General features: G+C 45.4%; 1 protein-coding gene and 1 pseudogene across 3 annotated transcripts in view; both read left to right on the forward strand.

The window, feature by feature from the left end:
* Window positions 1-19,109, forward strand: part of LOC139274095 (zinc finger protein 420-like) — a 115,566-nt pseudogene that overhangs the window by 71,628 nt on the left and 24,829 nt on the right.
* Window positions 1-19,109, forward strand: part of LOC139273523 (zinc finger protein 664-like) — a 79,139-nt gene that overhangs the window by 573 nt on the left and 59,457 nt on the right. For 2 of the 3 annotated variants that reach the window (XM_070890457.1, XM_070890456.1), the window contains exon 2: window positions 247-412. The gene's annotated coding sequence lies outside the window, so the exon portion shown is untranslated. Of the gene's footprint in view, window positions 1-33; window positions 94-246; window positions 413-19,109 lie in introns of those variants that run through there. The other variant, XM_070890455.1, reaches the window with a different exon arrangement.

Genomic DNA, 19,109 nt, shown 5'->3' on the forward strand with positions numbered 1-19,109 from the left:
ACCTGGGGGCCCAGTGAGATCAGACAGCGTATAACCCGGGGGCCCAGTGAGATCAGACAGTGTGTAACCCGGGGAAAATTCTGGTGATTTTCTGTAAGTCCAGATGGGCGGGACAGGAATCTTGAGGAATAGGATAAAATCAAACAGAAATACTGGACATATACTTTTCTGAAACATTGGAAAAACACTTTACATTCCACTTCACAACATTAATATTCTTCTAATTTTCTGCCCTGCCATAATTAGATCTCCCGGTGAATGGCGGAGTGATTGAGAAAGTTCCACAGCTGGAAGGAAACAGGGATTGTGGACTGAGGAACAACAGCAGGTGAACCAGCACAGGATTGTGAGATCACCAACCAGGGAGCCCCTTCCGATTGAAAGTGCTTCAATAGATCGACTGGGGAGAAAGGTAAGAGAAATGCCATTTACTCAGATACACACCGGTCCTGTAGACAGTACACACAGGTTATAAGGTTGTGAATGTTTAAAAATGTATAGAGACATTGAAGTTGAGAACGTGGGAATTGTATAGGGACAGTATAAGCTAACAAACAATTCATGGAGGAATAGCCATGACATCTCAGACTCGAGACTGCGAAATGTTACAACACTAACACATATTGAAACAAAAGCCACAGCTTGCAGAAAAACCTCAAGGTCTTATTAAATCATGTTATTAACCTGAAACATTGACAGAAGGTCTTTGTTTAAAATCGGACCATGCTTGGGTCGGCTTATGAGTGGACAAAGGGAAGGAGGGATCAAAAGAGATGGGCTGAGCTGGGATGTCACTCTAGCCCTATCTTGTTATCTTTTGCCGAAAATGTATAACCATCATGCCTTGACAATGTAACGTCACTTATCCGTAGGGAGTGTGTACGCTCGATCGAGAATGTATATCCTCTGTCTGATAAGTCTTGCCGGCCGGTAAAATAAAGACTGCTTTGTTCAAAGCACAAGAGGTATTCGACTCAGTAATTTTACTGAACCAGATTGAGAGAAAAGAATCTACATTTACAGGAAATGAGACTGGGAGAGTCTGATCACCGAGCACAATTATCCAGCATGAGGCCGTGCAATGGGATGTGAAGTGAGATCACTTTCTGTCTCTAAACACAGTCACAGTGAATCTTGTGTGTGTTTTAGAGTAAAGGGCTTTGATCTAAGAGGTGACTCCAGTTTGAGGCAGAGCCCAGCAGATGGACCTGTCTCTGTACATTCGGTGGGGCTGAACTCACACCGACACCATCAGATCTCAATGTTCAAATATTTCCCTGGTGAGAAAGCCAATGGAAAGATTGAACCGGAAGCATCATAGTCAATTCATTGATCACGATGCACAAACCAATCTGAAATACCAGCACGGCTTAATATCGACAGAATCAATTATTCAATCATGAATATTTGGAATTAACAGAAAATATATTGATAAGTACTACTCTTGAAGCATTGATCACTCGAGATATGTAGTATTCGAATAAACAAACACAGATATGGAGAGTTGCAATTTATTGATTGGCGTCGTACTTGACCCTGAGATGAGCTTCCGAACCCATATTCCCTCAATCACCAAGTACATTTACTTCCAGCTCCATAACATCGCCGGTCTCTGCCCCTTCCTCAGCTCAACTGCTCAAACCCTCATCCATGTCTCTGTTACCACTACATTGGACTATTCCATTGCTCTCCTGATCGGCCTCACACCTCGCAAGCTTAAGCTTATCAAAAACAATCCTTACTCAAGAACACAAATAGCAGCAGGTGTAGGCCATATGGCCCTCCCGTCTGCTCCACCATTCAGTAAGATCTCTATTTGATAGAGAATTTCAAAGATTCACAACTCTTAAGTGAAGAAATATCTCATCTCAGTCTTAAATGGCCAATCTCTTATCCTAATACTAGGACCCCTAGCTCTAGACTATCCAGCCTGTGTCAATTCTATGTTTCAATGATATCACCTTCCATTCTTCGAAACTCCAGAAAATATAGGCCTATTCGAATCAATCTGTCCTCAGCCCCCTCATCCCAACTTGTACCAATTTCCATTCACCCATCACCCCTGTGCTCACTGAACTACATTGGCTCCTGCTCCATCGATTTCAAAATGCTCATCCTTGTTTTGAAATCCGTCCAGGACCTTGCCCCTCCCAATTGCTGTAACCTCCTCTAGCCCTACAACCCTCAGAGATCTTTGCATTCCTCCAACTCTGGCCTCTTGAGCAGCCCCAATTTTCATCCCTCCAATATTGGTGGCCATACCTTCAGCTGCTGAGACCATAAGCTCTGGAATTCCCTCCTTAAACTTCTCCAGCTTCAAAATGCTCCTTAATACCTACCCTTTTGAACAAGCTTTTAATCCTGTGCTAATATTTCGTTACGTGACTGGGTGTCAAATTCTGTTTGCTAACAGTCCTGTGAAGTGCCTTGGGACATTTTACTATGTTTAAGATGTGATATAAATGCAATTTGTTGCTGATAACTGAAGATATTTTAAATTGTAATATAACGAAACTACAGGCATGGGAAATTGCAATAGATTGATAACTGCAGAGGAAGAGGATTGTTTTGTATTGCTAACAGCGTGAATTATTTTAACGTGAGGTGGCCCTTGCACATTAGCTACCACACGGGCTTGGCAAAGCAAGGTCTTGGTCCAATGGCAAGGGGATCCAAGACGACTGGACACCAGGCTCTGCTTCATGATTCCTCTGGCACTGACTCTCACTGGGGTACAGTTTCCTCTGGCACTGACAATCACTGGGGTACAGTTTCTTCTGGCACTGACTCTCACTGGGGTACAGTTTCCTCTGGCACTGACAATCACTGGGGTACAGTTTCCTCTGGCACTGACTCTCACTGGAGTACAGTTTCCTCTGGCACTGACTCTCACTGGGGTACAGTTTCCTCTGGCATTGACTCTCACTGGGGTACAGTTTCCTCTGGCACTGTCTCTCACTGGGGTACAGTTTCCTCTGGCACTGACTCACTGGGGTACAGTTTCCTCTGGCACTGATCCTCACTGGAATACAGTTTCCTCTGGCACTGACTCTCAATGGGATACAGTTTCCTCTGGCACTGACTCTCACTGGGGTACAGTTTCCTCTGGCACTGACTCTCACTGGGATACAGTTTCCTCTGGCACTGACTCTCACTGGGATGCAGTTTCCTCTGACACAGATTACTGTGTATCTAATTCGTGCTGTCACTGCCCTGGGAGTGCTTGATGGGACAGTATAAAGGGAGCTTCGCTCTTTACTGAACCCGTGTTGTACCTGTCCTGTGATTGTTTGTTGGGACAGTATAGAGGGAGCTTTGCTCTATCTAACCCGTGCTCTGCCTGCCCTGTGAGCTTTGATGGGTCGCTGTCGGGGAAGCTTTTCTCTGAATCTAACCTGTATTCTACCTGCCCGAGTTGTATCTGATGGGACAGTGTAGAGAGAGGTTTACTCTGTATCTCATCATAATCATTGGCAGGCCCTTGAAACATAGAAAATAGGTGCAGGAGTAGGCCATTCGGCCCTTCGAGCCTGCACCACCATTCAATATGATCATGGCTGATCATGCAACTTCAGTACCCCATTCCTGCTTTCTCTCCATACCCCTTGATCTCTTTAGCCATAAGGGTCACATCTAACTCCCTTTTGAATATATCGAACGAACTGGCTTCAACAACTTTTTGTGGTGAAGAATTCCACAGGTTCACAATTCACTGAGTGAAGAAGTTCCTCCTCATCTCGGTCCTAAATGGCTTATCCTTCGACTGTGACCCCTGGTTCTGGACTTCTCCAACATCGGGAACATTCTTCTTGCATCTAATCTGTCCAATCCTATTAGAATGTTATATTTTTCTGTGAGATCCCCTCTCATTCTTCTAAATTCCAGTGAATATAAGCCTAGTCGATCCAGTCTTTCTTCATATGTCAGTCCTGCCATCCCGGGAATCAGTCTGGTGAACCTTCACTGCACTCCCTCAAGAGCAAGAATGTCCTTCCTCAGATTAGGATACCAAAACTGTACACAATATTCAAGGTGTTGCCTCACCAAGGCCCTGTACAACTGCAGTAAGGCCTCCCTGCTTCTATACTCAAATCCTCTCGTTATGAAGGCCAACATGCCATTTACCTTCTTCACCGCCTGCTGTGCTTGTATGCCACCTTTCAATGACTGATGTACCATGACACCCAGGTCTCGTTGCACCTTCCCTTTTCCTAATCTGTTACCATTCAGATAATATTCTGCTTTCCTGTTTTTGCTACCAAAGTGGATAACCTCACATTTGTCTACATTATACTGCAATCTGCCATGCATTTGCCCACTCACCTAACCTGTCCAAGTCACCCTGCAGCCTCTTAGCGTCCTCCTCACAGCTCACACTGCCACCCAGCTTAGTGTCATCTGCAAACGAGAATGGCTTGCTTCCACGACAAAAAAGGATGAGTTCACAGGTTTTTCAATGAAGGACCTAATATTCCAGGTCCTGAACTACATCCTGAAGGGTGGAAGATGCCTGTGCGTGGCTTTTTTTAACGTATGGTGGCCGTTGCACGACAGCCACCACATGGGAAACTCAGTATCTAATCTGTGCTGTGCCTGTCCTGGCATTGTTTGATGGGATAATATAGAGGGAGTTTTACTCTGTATTTAACCCAAGCTGTACCTGCCCTGGGAGTGTCTGATAGGACAGTGTAGATGGAGGTTTACTCTGTATCTAACCTGTACTGTAACTGCCTTGGGAGTGTTTGACGAGACAGTATAAATTGGCTTTATGCTGTATCTAATGTGTACTGTACCCGCCTTGGAAGTATTTGATGGGACAGTGTAGAGGGAACTTTACGCTGTATCCAATCTGTGCTATACCAGTCCTGTGAGTGTTTGATGGGACAGTGTAGAGGGAGCTTTACTCTGTATCTAACCCGTGCTGTACCTGCCCTGCGAGTGTTTGAATAGACAGTGTAGAGGGAGCTTTGCTGTATATCTAACCAGTCCTGTACCTGCTCTGGGAGTGTTTTTGGGACAGTGAAGAGGGAGCTTTACTCTGCACCTAACCCGTGCTGTACCTGCACTGGGAGTGTTTGATGGGATAATGTAGAGAGAGGTTTACTGTGTATCTAACCTGTGCTAACCTAGCAAGTTGTGAGGAGGACGCAAAGAATCTACAAATGAATATAGATAGGCTAAGTGAGTGGGCAAAGCTTTGGCAGATGGAGTATAATGTGGGAAAATGTGAGGGTATCCATGTTAGTAGGAGTAATAAAAAAGCAAATTATTATTTAAATTGTGAGAGATTACAAAATGCGGTGGTACAGAGGGATCTGGGGGTCCTTGTACATGAAACACAAACATTTAGCATGCAGTTACTGCAATTAATTAGGAAGGCAAATGGAATGTTGGTCTTTATTGCAAGGGGGATGGAGTATAAAAGTAGGGAAGTCCTGCTGCAACTGTACATGGCGTTGGTAAGACCACAACTGGAGTACTGCATACAGTTTTGGTCTCCTTATTTCAGGAAGGATATACTTGCACTGGAGGCAGTTCAGAGAAGGTTCACGAGGTTGATTGCTGAGATGAAGGGGTTGTCATTATGAGAAAGGTTGAGCAGGTTGGGACTGTACTCATTGGAGTTTAGAAAACGTAGAGGTGATCTTATTGAAACGTATAAGATTGTGAGGGGGCTTGACAGGGTAGATACAGAGAGGATGTTTCCCCACGTGGGGGAATCTAACACTAGGGGGCATAGTTTCAGAATAAGGGGTCGGTCATTTAAAAGGGAAATGAGGAGGGATTTCTTCTCTGAGGGTTGTGAATCTTTGGAATTCGTTACCTTAGAGAGCTGTGGGGGCTGGGTCATTGAATGTATTTAACATGGGGATAGACAGATTTTTGAAAGATAAGGATTATGGGGAGTGGGCGGGGAAGTGGAGTTAAGGCCTGGATTTGATCAGCCATGATCTTATTGAATGGCGGAGCAGGCTCGAGGGGCCAAATGGCCTACTCTGCTCCTATTTCTTATGTTCCATACCTGCCCTTGGAGTATTTGATGGGATAGTGTAGAGGGAGACTTACTCTGTATCTAACCCATGCTGTACCTGCCCTGGGAATGTTTAATTGGACAGTGTACAGAGAGCTTTATGCTGTATCTAATCAGTGCTGTACCTGCCCTGGTAGTGTCTGATGGGACAGTGTAGAGAGAACTTTACTCTCTGCATAACCCGTGCTGTACCTGCCTTGTAAGTGATTGATGGGACACTGCAGAGGGAGCTTTGCTCTGTATCTAACCCATGCTCTACCTACCCTGTGAGCTTTGATGGGTTGGTATAGGGGGAGCTTTCCTCTGTGTCTAACTCGTACTCTACCTGCCCTAGTTGTGTTTGATGGGACAGTGTAGAGGGAGCTTTAGGCTGTATATAATCCGTGCTGTACCTATCCTGGGAGTGTTTGTTGGGACAGTGTAGAATGAGGTTTACTCTGTATCTAACCCGTGCTTTATCTGCCCTGTGAGTGTTTGATGGGACATTGTAGAGGGAGATTTACTCTGTATCCAACCAGTACTGTACCTGCCCTTGGGAGTGTCTGATGGGACAATATAGAGGGAGGTTTATTCTATTTAATCCGTGCTGTACCTGCCCTGCAAATTTTTGGTGGGACAGTGTAGACGAAGCCTTACTCTGTTTCTGACCTGTGCTGTACCTGCTCTGGGAGTGTTTGATGGGACAGTGTAGAGGGAACTATACTCTGTATCTGACCCATGCTATACATGCCCTGCGAGTGTTTGATGGGACAGTGTAGATAGAGGTTTATTCTGTATCTAACACAGGCTATATCTGCCTGGCATTGTTTGATGGGACAGTGTAGAGGGAGCTTTAATCGGTACCTAACCCGTGCTGTAGCTGCCCTGAGAGTATTTGATGTGACAGTGTAGAGGCAACTTTACAATGTATCTAATCCATGCTGTACCTGTCCTGGGCGTGTTTGATGGGCTAATGTAGACAGAGATTTGCCGTGTACTGAACCTGTGCTAACCTAGGAAGTTGTGAGAAGGACACAAAGAATCTACAAAGGGATATAGATGGGCTAAGTGAGTGGGCAAAAAATTGGCAGATGGAGTATAATGTGGGAAAATGTGAGGTTATCCACTTTGGTAGGAAAAATAAAAAAGCAAATTATTATTTAAATGGGGAGAGATTACAAAATGCAGTGGTACAGAGGGATCTGGGGGTCCTTGTACATTAAACACAAAAAGTTAGCATGCAGTTACAGCAAGTAATTAGGAACGCAAATGGAATGTTGTCCTTTAATGCAAGGGGGATGGAGTATAAAAGTAAGAAAGTCCTTCTACAACTGTACAGGTCGTTGGTAAGACCACACCTGGAGAACTGCGTGCAGTTTTGGTCTCCGTATTTAAGGAGGGGTATACTTGCACTGGAGGCAGTTCAGAGAGGTTCACGAGGGGTTGATTACTGAGATGAAGGGATTGTCATATGAAGGAAGGTAAAGCAGATTGGGCCTATACACATTGGAGTTTAGAAGACTTAGAGGTGATCTAATTGAAATGTATAAAATTTTAAGGGGGCTTGACATTGTAGATGCAGAGAGGATGTTTCCCCTCTTGGGGGAATGTAGAAATAGGGGGCATAGTTTCAGAATAAGAGGTCACCTGTTTAAAACTGAAATGAGGAGGAATTTCTTATCTGAGTGTCGTGAATTTTTGGAATTCTCTACCTCAGAGAGCTGTGGAGGCTGGGTCATTGAATGATTGAATGTACTTAAGGCGGGGATAGAGACATTTTTGAATGATAAGAGAGTCAAGGGTTATGGAGAGCGGGAGGGGAAGTGGAGTTGAGGCCAGGATCAGATCAGCCATGAGCTTATTGAATGGCGGAGCAGGCTCGAGGGGCCAAATGGCCTACTCCTGCTCCTATTTCTTATGTTCTGTATCCATCCTTTGAGGTTTTGATGGGACAGTGGAGAGAGAGATTTGCTCTGTATCTAATCTGTGCTGTACCTGCCCTGGGAGTGTTTGATGGGACAGTGTCGAGGGAGCTTGACTCTCTGCCTAACCCATTGCTGTACCTGCCTTGTGAGTGTTTGATGAGACAGTGTAGTGGGAGCTTTCCGCTATATCTAATCCGCACTGTACCTGCCCTAGGAATGTTTGATGAGGCAGTTTAGAGGGAGATTTGTTCTGCATCTAACCCGTGCTGTACCTGCCCTGCCATTGTTTGATAGGGAAGTATAGAGGAAGCTTTACCCTCTGCCTAACCCATGCTTTACCTGCCCTTGGAATGTTTGTTGGCCGGTGTAGAGGGATTTTTACTTTGCATCTAACCTGTGCTGTGCCAGCCCTGGGAGTATTTGATAGGACAGTGTAGAGGGATTTTTACTTTGCATCTAACCTGTGCTGTGCCGGCCCTGGGAGTATTTGATAGGACAGTGTAGAGGGAGCTTTACTGTGTATTAAGACCTGAGGTTGCAAGCCATCAGGTCCAAGGGACTTTTCCACCTTTCGTCCCATTATTTTACTGAGCACTTTTTCTTTAGTGATTGCTTTAAGTTTCCCCCTCGCTATAGCCCCTTGATTATCTATTATTGGGGTGTTTTTAGTGTCTTCTACCGTGAAGACTGATATAAAATATTTGTTCAAAGTCTCTGCCATTTCCCTGTTCCCCATTATTAATTCCCCAGTCTCATCCTCTAAGGACCAACATTTACTTTAGCTACCCTATCCTTTTTACATACCTGCAGAAGCTCTTTTTATATTGCTTGCTAGTTTACTCTCATAATCTATCTTCCCTTTCTTTATTATTTCTTAAGTCATCATTTGCTGTTTTTAAAAACATTTGCCAATGCTCTGGCTTCCCACTAACCTTGGCCACTTTGTATGCCATTGTTTTCAATTTGATCCCATCCTTTACTTCCTTCATTAACCGCGGATAGTTCCCTCGTCGCTTAAAGTCTTTCCTTCTCACCAAAATATATTTGCTTGTGGCTCGGGTCGTAATCCAGAGATTATTGCCTTTGTGATTCTGCTTTTTAATTTAGACCCTAGCTGCTCAAAATCCTCAGCAGAACCCCTTCTTGATCTGCCTATGTCATTGGTACCTACGTGGACCACGACAATTGGATCTTCCCCCTCCTACTCCAATCCCTCTCCAGCCCAGAGGAGATGTCCTTAACCTTGGCACTTCGCAGGCATCACAGCCTTCAGGACTCACGCACTCGGCTGCAGAGAACAGTATCTATCTCTGAAACTATACTGTTCCTAACACTGCAACATTTCTTTTTACTCCCCCCACTTGAATGTCCTCCTGTACCACGGCGCTGTGGTCAGTTTGCTCATCCTCCCTGCAGTCCCTGCCCTCATCCAAACAGGGAGCAAAAATCTCGTACCTGTTGGACAATTGCAAGGACTGAGGCTCCTCCATCACTACCTCCTGGGTCCCCACAGCTGCCTCGCTCGTTGTCACACCATCCTGTCCCTGACCATGGGCCAAAGTTGAATTGATGAATCTAAGGGGTGTGATGCCTCCTGGAACACAAGGTCCAGGTAACTCTTCCCCCTCCCTGATGTGTCGCAGTGTCTGCAGCTCGGACTCCAGCTCATCAACGTGGAGCCGAAGTTCCTCGAGCAGCCAACACTTACTGCAGATGTGGTCGCGTTGGACCTCAATGGGGTCAACCAGCTCCCACATGCAGCAGCAGTAACACATCGCCTGCCCTGCCATCTCGAATGTATTCAATTAATTACGTTTTTACATTTTGAAAGTTTAGATTTTTAATCCCAGCTCTTAATTTAAACCAATGCCCAAGAAAAGAGAAAAACTGACCAACCAATCACTTGCCTGCTTTTCTGTGATGTCACACTTTGAATCTTTTTACTTCTTATCCTCCCAGGTCACTTGGTGCTGTTTCGGCTGTCTGCTTGGCTGACTCACGCCCTTTGTAGGCTTACCGCTGCTCCCACTCTCGTGCCCTTTCCGAAGGGATGGGCGCAAGTAGGGTTTTCCCCTCATATTGGTTCTCTCAGCACCTGCTGCAGGCCCAGTCTCGTAGCTATGTCCTTCAGCACTCGGCCAGCTCGGTCAGTAGTGGTGCTACCGAGCCAGTCTTGATGGACATTGAAGTCCCCCACCCAGAGTACATTCGGTGCACCTTGCTACTCTCAGTGCTTCTTCTGAGTGATGTTCAACATGGAGGAGCACTGATTCATCAGCTGAAGGAGGGCGGTGGGTGGTCATCAGCAGGAGGTTTCCTTATCCATGCTTGACCTGAAGCCTCGAGACTTCATGGGGTCCGGAGTCGGTGTTGAGGACTCCCAGGGTCACACCCTCCCGACTGTATACTACTGTGCCGCCACCGGTGGGACAGGACATACCCAGGGATGGTGATGGAGGAGTCTGGGACATTGGCTGAAAGGTATGATTCTGTGAGTATGACGATGTCAGGCTGTTGCTTGACTAGTCTGGGACATCTCTTCCAATTTTGGCACAAGTCCCCAGATGTTGGTGAGAAAGACTGGGCTGGGTGGGCCGTTGTCGGGTCCGTAGCCGGTGCGGAGGTCGATGCCGAGTGGTCCGTCCGGTTTTATTCTTATTATTGTTTTTCGTAGCGGTGGATCAATTGATGAATCAATATGATCTTATTGAATGGTGGAGCAGGCTCGAGGGGCCAAAGGGCCTACTCCTGCTTCTAATTCTTATGTGCTTATTCCCTAGCCCAGACCCTGTCTCTATATTAAGAGCAATGGTCCCCACACTGACCCTGGGGACACCACTGTTTACATCCCTCCAGTCTGAAGAACATCCATTAACCACTACTCTCTGTTTTCTGCCCTTTACCCAACTTCCTCTCCACACTGCCCCACTCCCTTTAATACCATGAGCCTTAATTTGATCAACAAGCCTCCTGTCCGGCACTTAATCAAACACCTTTTGACAATCCATCCACTGCATTCACTACATCCATTGCATTTCCTTTCTCACTGCACTGTGTTATTTCCTGCAATAATCCCTGCTGTCTGTCCTGAATGAATCCATTTCACTACCAAATGTTGAGACGTTTACTTCTGTAACCAGAATCCCCCGCGCAGGGGTAAAGCGCTCTACCAATGACACCAGGAGCCCAGACGTGGGACCGGGCTGTGCTCTGAGCAGGCGCAGTGCCAGTGGTGGAGGTGGTCTGAGGCGGAAGAGACGTTCCGCGAGTCAGTAGGAGCTTGTGGGCTCAGCGGAGGAATTGGACCCCTGGGTGGGCTGGGCAGCTTCATAAACACCTGGTGTAGGCCTCAGGCACCTAATATGAACCGGCAGGACACATGTTTGACCCGCGGTGATGGACCCGACCGCTCGGGGCAACTAGCCGAATTCTTAGACACGATCAGCGTACCTGCGTGGCCATCTTGGTACAGGAGCAGAGGGCGGGCGGGGCTTTAGGGTCCCAGTGATCTGGAGAGACAATCATTTCCTCATTTATTCTCAGTCTGCACAGACAGGATGTAGAACTGAACCCAACCAGAGAAGAGGGAGTGAGAAAACTGCAGATGGAAGAAAGAAATGATGGAGGTGGTGCGATGAGTTTGGATTTCAGCACAGGGTGGAGGGAGAGTGTGTGGGACGGGAATTTACAGCTTTGGAGAACAAGAGAGGAAAGAATGTTCCAGAAAAAGTAGGATTGTCTGTCCTCAATTTCTATCCTGCACTTCCAGTGCTGACTTTTGTAAACACCTTTTACAGGATATTAGAAAAGGAGGATTTACAGACGGGAAACTAGAACCAATCATATCAAGATCTGACAGAGTCACTCGATTCACTTGAATATCATCAGCCTTTGAATGTGAAAGGAGAAATGTTTGTCTGTTCTGTCTGTGGGAAAAGATTTAAAACATCAGTGTGACTGGAAAAGTACCGAGACACACACCCGAGTGAGAGTGTTCCAGTGCACTGACTGTGGAAAGAGCTTTGACCAGTTACACAGCCTGAAAAAACATCACACCATTCACAGCGGGGAGAAACCGTACACGTGTTCTGTGTGTGGACGAGGCTTCAACTGATCGTCCAACCTGGAGAGACACATGGACACCCGCACCATGGAGAAACCGTGGAAATGTGGGGACTGTGGGAAGGGATTCAATTGTCCCTCTGCGCTGGAAACTCATCGACGCAGTCACACCGGGGAGAGGCCATTCACCTGCCCTGGGTGTGGGAAGGGATTCACTCGTACATCCCACCTCACTGAACACCAGCGAGTTCACACTGGGGAGAGGCCGTTCACCTGCACTGTGTGTGGGAAGGGATTCACTCGTTCATCCAGCCTGCTGGCACACCAGCGAATTCACACTGGGGAGAGACCGTTCACCTGCTCCGTGTGTGAGAAAGGATTCACTTGTTCATCCAGCCTGATGAGACACCAGCGTGTTCACACTGGGGAGAGGCCGTTTACCTGTCCCGTATGTGGGAAGAAATTCACTGCATCTTCACACCTCATTAAACACAAGCGAGTTCACACTGGGGAGAGACCGTTCATCTGTCCCGTATGTGGGAAACGGTTTGCTAAATCATCTCATCATCTGAGTCACCAGCGAGCTCACACAGGAGAGAGGCTGTTCATCTGCTCTGTGTGTGGAAAGGGATTCACTAATTCATTCGAGCTTCATGCTCACCAGCGTATGCATACCAGGGAGAGACCTTTTACCTGTTCTGTGTGTGGGAAGGCATTCACTCATTCATCCCACTTCACTGAACACCAACTTGTTCACACCAGTAAGAGACCGTTTAAATGTTCTGACTGTGAAAGGAGCTATAAAAGCAGAAATGATCTGATGAAACACCAACGCACTCACACTGGGGAGAGGCCGTTCATCTGCTCCGAGTGTGGGAAGGGCTTCACTCGTTTATCCAACCTTCAGTTACACCAGCGAGTTCACAAGTGACTGCAGGGGTTGGATTCTGCTTTTATTGTTGCCGTTAATCACATCCAGGACTGAACCCTGTTCACTTGGACAGTTGGAGTTTGTTGCTGCTGGTGTAATTAATCCCTATAACTGGGCTGGATTTTAATTTTCTGGATATCATAGAATGGTTACAGCACAGAAGGAGGCCTTTCGGACCGTCGAGTCCGTGCCGGCTCTCTGCAAGTCCCACTCCCCACCCTTTCCCCGTGGCCCTGCAAATGTTTTATTTCCGGTACTTATCCAATGCCCTTTTTGAAAGCCACGATTGAATCTGCCTCCACCAGCCTTTCAGGCCGTGCATTCCAGATCCTAACCACTCGCTGCTTAAAACAAAGTTTTTTCTCATGTCGCCTTTGGTTCTTTTGCCAATCACCTTGAATCTGTGTCCTCTGGTTCTCGACCCTTCCGCCAATGGGAATATTTTCTCTCTACTCTGTCCAGACCCCTCATGATTTTCGAGCACCTCTATCAAATTCCTCTCAACCTTCTCTGTTCTAAGAAGAACAACCCCAGCTTCACCAGTCTATCCATGTAACTGAAGTCCCTCATCCCTGGAATCATTCTTGTAAATCTTTTCTGCACCCTCTGTCAAACAACAATCAAATAAATCAGCTTTGTTTCCTACATACACTGAGTCGATTCCTTGATTTCTCCAAGAGGAGACTAATTGATGTCCTGTTATCGACTGTTCCTTTTCTCCTTTGTATTTATAAAGTGCCATTCACGGCCTCTGTTTTAGTGATGTTGGTTGAGGGATAAATGTTAGCCAGGACACCAGAGAGATTTCTTCGAAATAACGTCATGGAATCTTTTATGCCCACTTGAGAGGTCAGATGGTTCTGATTCTCAGAAGATCAAGATGTAGAATCAGTTTGGGTGGAGATAAGAAATAATAAGAGAAATAAGTCACTGGTGGGAGCAGCCTATCAGGACAGCATATAAATCAAGAAATAATGGAGGCTTATAAGAAAGGTACTGCAATAAGCATAGACGATTTAAATCTTTATATTGATTGGATATATCAATATAAAGATTAGGTAGCCTTGAGGAAGAGTTCATAGAGTGTATTCGGGATGTTTTCTTAGAACAATGCGCTGTGGAACCAACCAGGGAGCAGACTATTTTAGAATTGGTAATGTGTAATGCGACTGGGATTAATTCATGATCTCATAGTAAAGGATCCTCTTGGGAAGAGTGATCATAGCATGGTTGAATTCCAAATTCGGTTTGAGGGTGAGAAACTTGGGTCTCAAAATAGTACCCTGAAAAATAAAGGCAATTACAAAGGAAGGGTAAGACAGTAGATAAGGAGTGGCAGACATTTAAGGAGCTATTTCATAACTCAGCAAAGATATATTCCAATGAGAAAGAAAGACTCTAAGAAGGATGAACCATCCATGGCTAACTAAGAAGTAAAGGGTGGTATCAAATTGAAAACAAAGGCATACAATGTTGCGAAGATTAATGAAAGGCCAGAAGATTGGGAACTTTTTAGAAAATAGCAAAGGACAACGAGAAAAAAAAAGTGAATAGATTGAGAGTAAACTAGCAAGAAATATAAAAACAGACAGTAAGAGCTTCTACAGATATATAAAAAGGAAGAGAGTAGCTAAGTTGGTCCCTTAGAAGAGGAGACTGGGGAATTAATAATGGGAAACAAGGAAATGGCAGAGAATTTAAATAAATATTTTGTATCGGTCTTCGCTGTAAAAGACACTGAAAGCATCTCAATAATTGATAATCAAGGGGCTATTGGGAGGGGAGAACTTAAAACAATCACTATTGCTAGGGAAAAAAGGTACTAGGCAAACTAATGGGACTAAAGGTGGACAAGTCCCCTGGTCCTAATAGCCTGCATCCTAGGGTCTTAAAAGAAATGGCTGCAGAGATGGTGGCCACATTGGTTGTAATCTACCAAAAATCCCTGGATTCTGGAGAGGTCCCAGCAGATTGGAAAATAGCAAATTGAATTCCCCTATTTAAGAATGGAGGGAGACAGAAAGCGGGAAACTGTAGACCAGTTAGACTAACATGTCATTGGGAAAATGCTGGAGTCCATTATTTAGAAAATCATAATGCAGTCAAGCAGAGTCAGCATGGTTTTATGAAAGGGAAATCATGTTTGACAAATTTGATGGAGTTCTTTGAGGATATAATGAACAGGGTGGATAAAGGGGAACCAGTAGATGTCGTGTATTTGGATTTTCAGAAGGCATTCGATAAGGTGCCACATAAAAGATTACTGCACAAGATAAAAGCTCACGGGATTGGGGGTAATATATTAGCATGGATAGAGGATTGGCTAACAAACAGAAAACAGAGAGTAGGGATAAATGGGTCATTTTCAGGCTGGCAAACTGTAACAAGTGGGGTGCCACAGTGATCAGTGCTGGGGCCTCAACTATTTACAATCTATATTAATGACTTGGATGAAGGGACCGATTGAATGTAGCTAAACATGCTGATGATACAAAGATAAGTGGGAAAGCAAGTTGTGAGGAAGACGCAAATAATCTACAAAGGGACATAGATCAGCTCAGTGAGTGGGCAAAAGTTTGGCAGATGGAGTATAATGTGGGAAAATGTGAGGAAAAATAAAAAAGCAAATTATTATTTAAATGGGGAGAGATTAGAAAATGCTGCAATACAGAGGGGTCCTTGTACATGATACACAAAAAGTTAGCATGCAGATACAGCGTAATTAAGAAGGCAAATGGAATGTTGGCCTTTATTGCAAGGGGGATGGAGTATAAAAGTAGGGAAGTCCTGCTACAACGACACTGTTGGTGAGACCACACCTGGAGTACTGCGTACAGTTTTGATCATCTTATTTAAGGAAGGATATACTTGCATTGGGGGCAGTTCAGAGGAGGTTCACGAGGTTGATTCCTGAGATGAAAGGGTTGTCATGAAGAAAGATTGAGCAGGTAGGGCCTATATTCATTGGAGTTTAGAAGAATGAGAGGTGATCTTATTGAAACATATAAGATTCTGAGAGGGCTTGACAGGATAGACGCAGAGAGGATGTTTCCCCCTGTGGAGGAATCTAACACTAGGGGGCATAGTTTCAGAATAAGGGGTCGCTCATTTAAAAGGGAAATCAGGAGCAATTTCTTCTGAATCTTTGGAATTCGCTACCTCAGAGAGCTGTAGAAGCTGGGTCATTAAATATGTTTAAGGTGGAGATAGACAGATTTTTGAACGATAAGGAAGTCGAGGGTTATGAGGAGTGGGCAGGGAAGTGGAGTTGAAGGCAAGATCAGATCAGATCAGCCATGATCATTAAATGATGGAGCAGATTCGAGGGGCCAAATGGCCTACTCCTGCTCCTATTTCTTATGCTCTTATGGGGCCTCATGTGAAAGACGGCACCCCTGACAGTGCAGCGCTCCCTCTGCACTGCATTGGAATGTCGGCTTTGATTTTATGCTCCATACTCTGGGAGTGGACTTGAACCCACAACCTACTGACTCGCAGACTACCACTGAGCCACAACTAACACCGCATTGCTCGGGATTATTTGAGTTCTCTTGCCGTCTGTTACTCCCACGGACAAGTCCGAGCTCCCCATACCTTCAAGAGCGCCTCTCCTAGCCTTGCGATCAGAGAATCATAGAAATTTACAGCACAGAAGGAGGCCATTCAGCCCATCATGTCCGTGCTTGCTGACAAAGAGCTTTCCAGCCTGATCCCACTTTCCAGCTCTTGGATCGTAGCCTTGTAGGTTACGGCACTTCAAGTGCATATCCAAGTACTTTTTAAATGCTATGAGGGTTTCTGCCTCTTCCATTCTTTCAGGCAGTGAGTTTCAGACCCCCACCAACCTTGGTGAAAATATTTCTCCTCAAATCCCCACTAAACCTCCGACCACTTACTTTAAATCTATGCCCCCTGGTTATTCAACCCTCTGCTGAGGGAAATAGGTCTCTCCTATCTGCTCTATCTAGGCCCCTCATAATTTTATACACCTCAATTAGGTCTCCTAAGCCTCCTCTGTTCCAAAGAAAACAACCCCAGCCTATCCAATCTTTCCTCATAGCTAAAATTCTCCAGTCCAGGCAACATCCTCGTAAATTTCCTCTACCCTCTCTGGGGTAGTCACATCTTTCCTGTATTGTGGTGACCAGAACTGCACGCAGTACTCTTAACTGTGGCCTAAGTAGTTTTTTATACAGTTCAAGCATAACCTCCCTAATCTTCTATTCTATGCCTCGGCTAATAAAGGCAAGTATCCCGTATGCCTTCTTAACCACCTTATCTACCTGTCCTGCTACCTTCTAGAATCTGTGGACATGCACTCCAAGGTCCCTTTGTCCCTCTACATTTCTCACTGTCCTACCATTTATTGTGCATTCGATTTCCTTGATAGCCCTCCCCAAATGCATTACCTCACACTTCTCCGGATTGAGTTCCATTTGACACTGTTCTGTCCACCTGACCAGTCCATTGATACCTTCCTGCAGTCTACCGCTTCTTCATTATCAAGAACAGGGCCAATTTTTGTATCATCTGCAAACTTCTTAATCATACCTCCTACATTCAAGTCCAAATCATTGATTTTATATATATATAACAAAAAGCAAGGGACCAAGTACTGAGCCCTGCGGAAGCCCACTGGAAACTGCCCTGGGAGGGTGTAGAAGGAGATTTCCTCTATATCTAAACCAGGCTATATATGACCTGGAAATGTTTGATGGGACAGTGCAGAGGGAGCATTACTCTGTCACTAACCCGTGTTGTCTATGCCCTGGGAGTGTTTGAAGGGTCAGTGTGAAGGGAACTTTACTCTGTATCTAATCCGTGCTGTACTACATGTCTTATTACATTAATATACTTACAGAATTGGCATATAATGAATTTCAACACTGATAAATGTGAGGTATTGCATTTTGGTAACAGAAATAAGGAGGTCACATATTAGTTGGAAAACCAGAATCTAAATGGGGCAGAAGAGCAAAATGATCTCGGAATACAAATGCAAAAATAATCAAAAGTAGCGACGTAGGTTAATAAGGCTGTTAAAAAGAGTAAACCAAGCACTCTGGTTTATTTCCAGGGGGATTGAATTGAAAAGTAGCTAAGTTATGCTAAACTTATATCGAACCTTGGTTAGACCACATTTGGAGTACTGTGTACAATTGTGATCTTTATATTATAAAAAGGATACAGAGGAATAGGCGAGGGTGGAAATTAGATTTACAATTATGATACCAGAAATGCGAGGTTATGCCTATTAGGAAAGGATGAACAGGCTGGGTCTCTTCCTCTTGAAAAGAGAAGGTGACTTTAAAAAAAGATTTGTTCATGGGATGTGGGCTTCGCTGGCAAGGCCAGCATTTATTACCCATCTCTAATTGCCCTTGAGAAGATGGTTGTGAGCCACCTTCTTGAACCGCTGCAGTCCGTGTGATGGAGCGGCGAGGTCAGGGCGAAGGAGCAGCGAGAGATTGTAGAGGGATATGACCGGGGCCCAGGAGAGGCGTGAGTTTGGGGACCAGAAGAGGCGAGGGCCCAGGGGCAGCACGGGCCATCCACACTGTGATATATGTGCGCATTAGGTCCGTGCAGCAGAGCTGGTCTCCAGTCGTTTTGGTTAATCCTTGCCACTGGACCAAGACCTAGCTCTGTCAAGCCCGTGTGGTGGCTGGTGTGCAACGGTCTCCACACGTTTAAAAAAAATCCACATACAGGCATCTTCCACCCTTCAACATGTAGTACGGGACCTGGAATTTTAGGTCCTTCATTGAAACACCTGTGAACTTTTTGACGTGGAAGAAAGTCATCCTCGATTCGAGGGACTGCCTATGATGATGATGATGATGAGGGAGGGAGTGCCAGGATTTTGACCCAGCCACGAAGGAACGGTGATATTCTTACATATCAGGATGGTGTGTGACTTGGAGGGGAACGTGCTGGTGGTGGTGTTCCCATGTGCTTGCTGCCCTTGTCCTTCTAGATGGTAGAGGTCGAGGGTTTGTGAGGGGCTGCCGAAGAAGCACTCTCATATCTCCACCTGTTTCTTTCTCAATTTCTCTCTTCCCCCCCCCCCCACCTTGTTCTCTCTCTCTCTCGCTCTCTCTCTCTCTCTCTCTCTCTCTCTAATTCACATTTGCTCTATTAAGAACATAAGAAATAGGAGCAGGAGTAGGCCATTTTGCCC

The sequence above is a fragment of the Pristiophorus japonicus genome, chromosome 9 (assembly GCF_044704955.1).
Source record: "Pristiophorus japonicus isolate sPriJap1 chromosome 9, sPriJap1.hap1, whole genome shotgun sequence".
In the NCBI taxonomy this organism is placed as follows: domain Eukaryota; kingdom Metazoa; phylum Chordata; class Chondrichthyes; family Pristiophoridae; genus Pristiophorus; species Pristiophorus japonicus.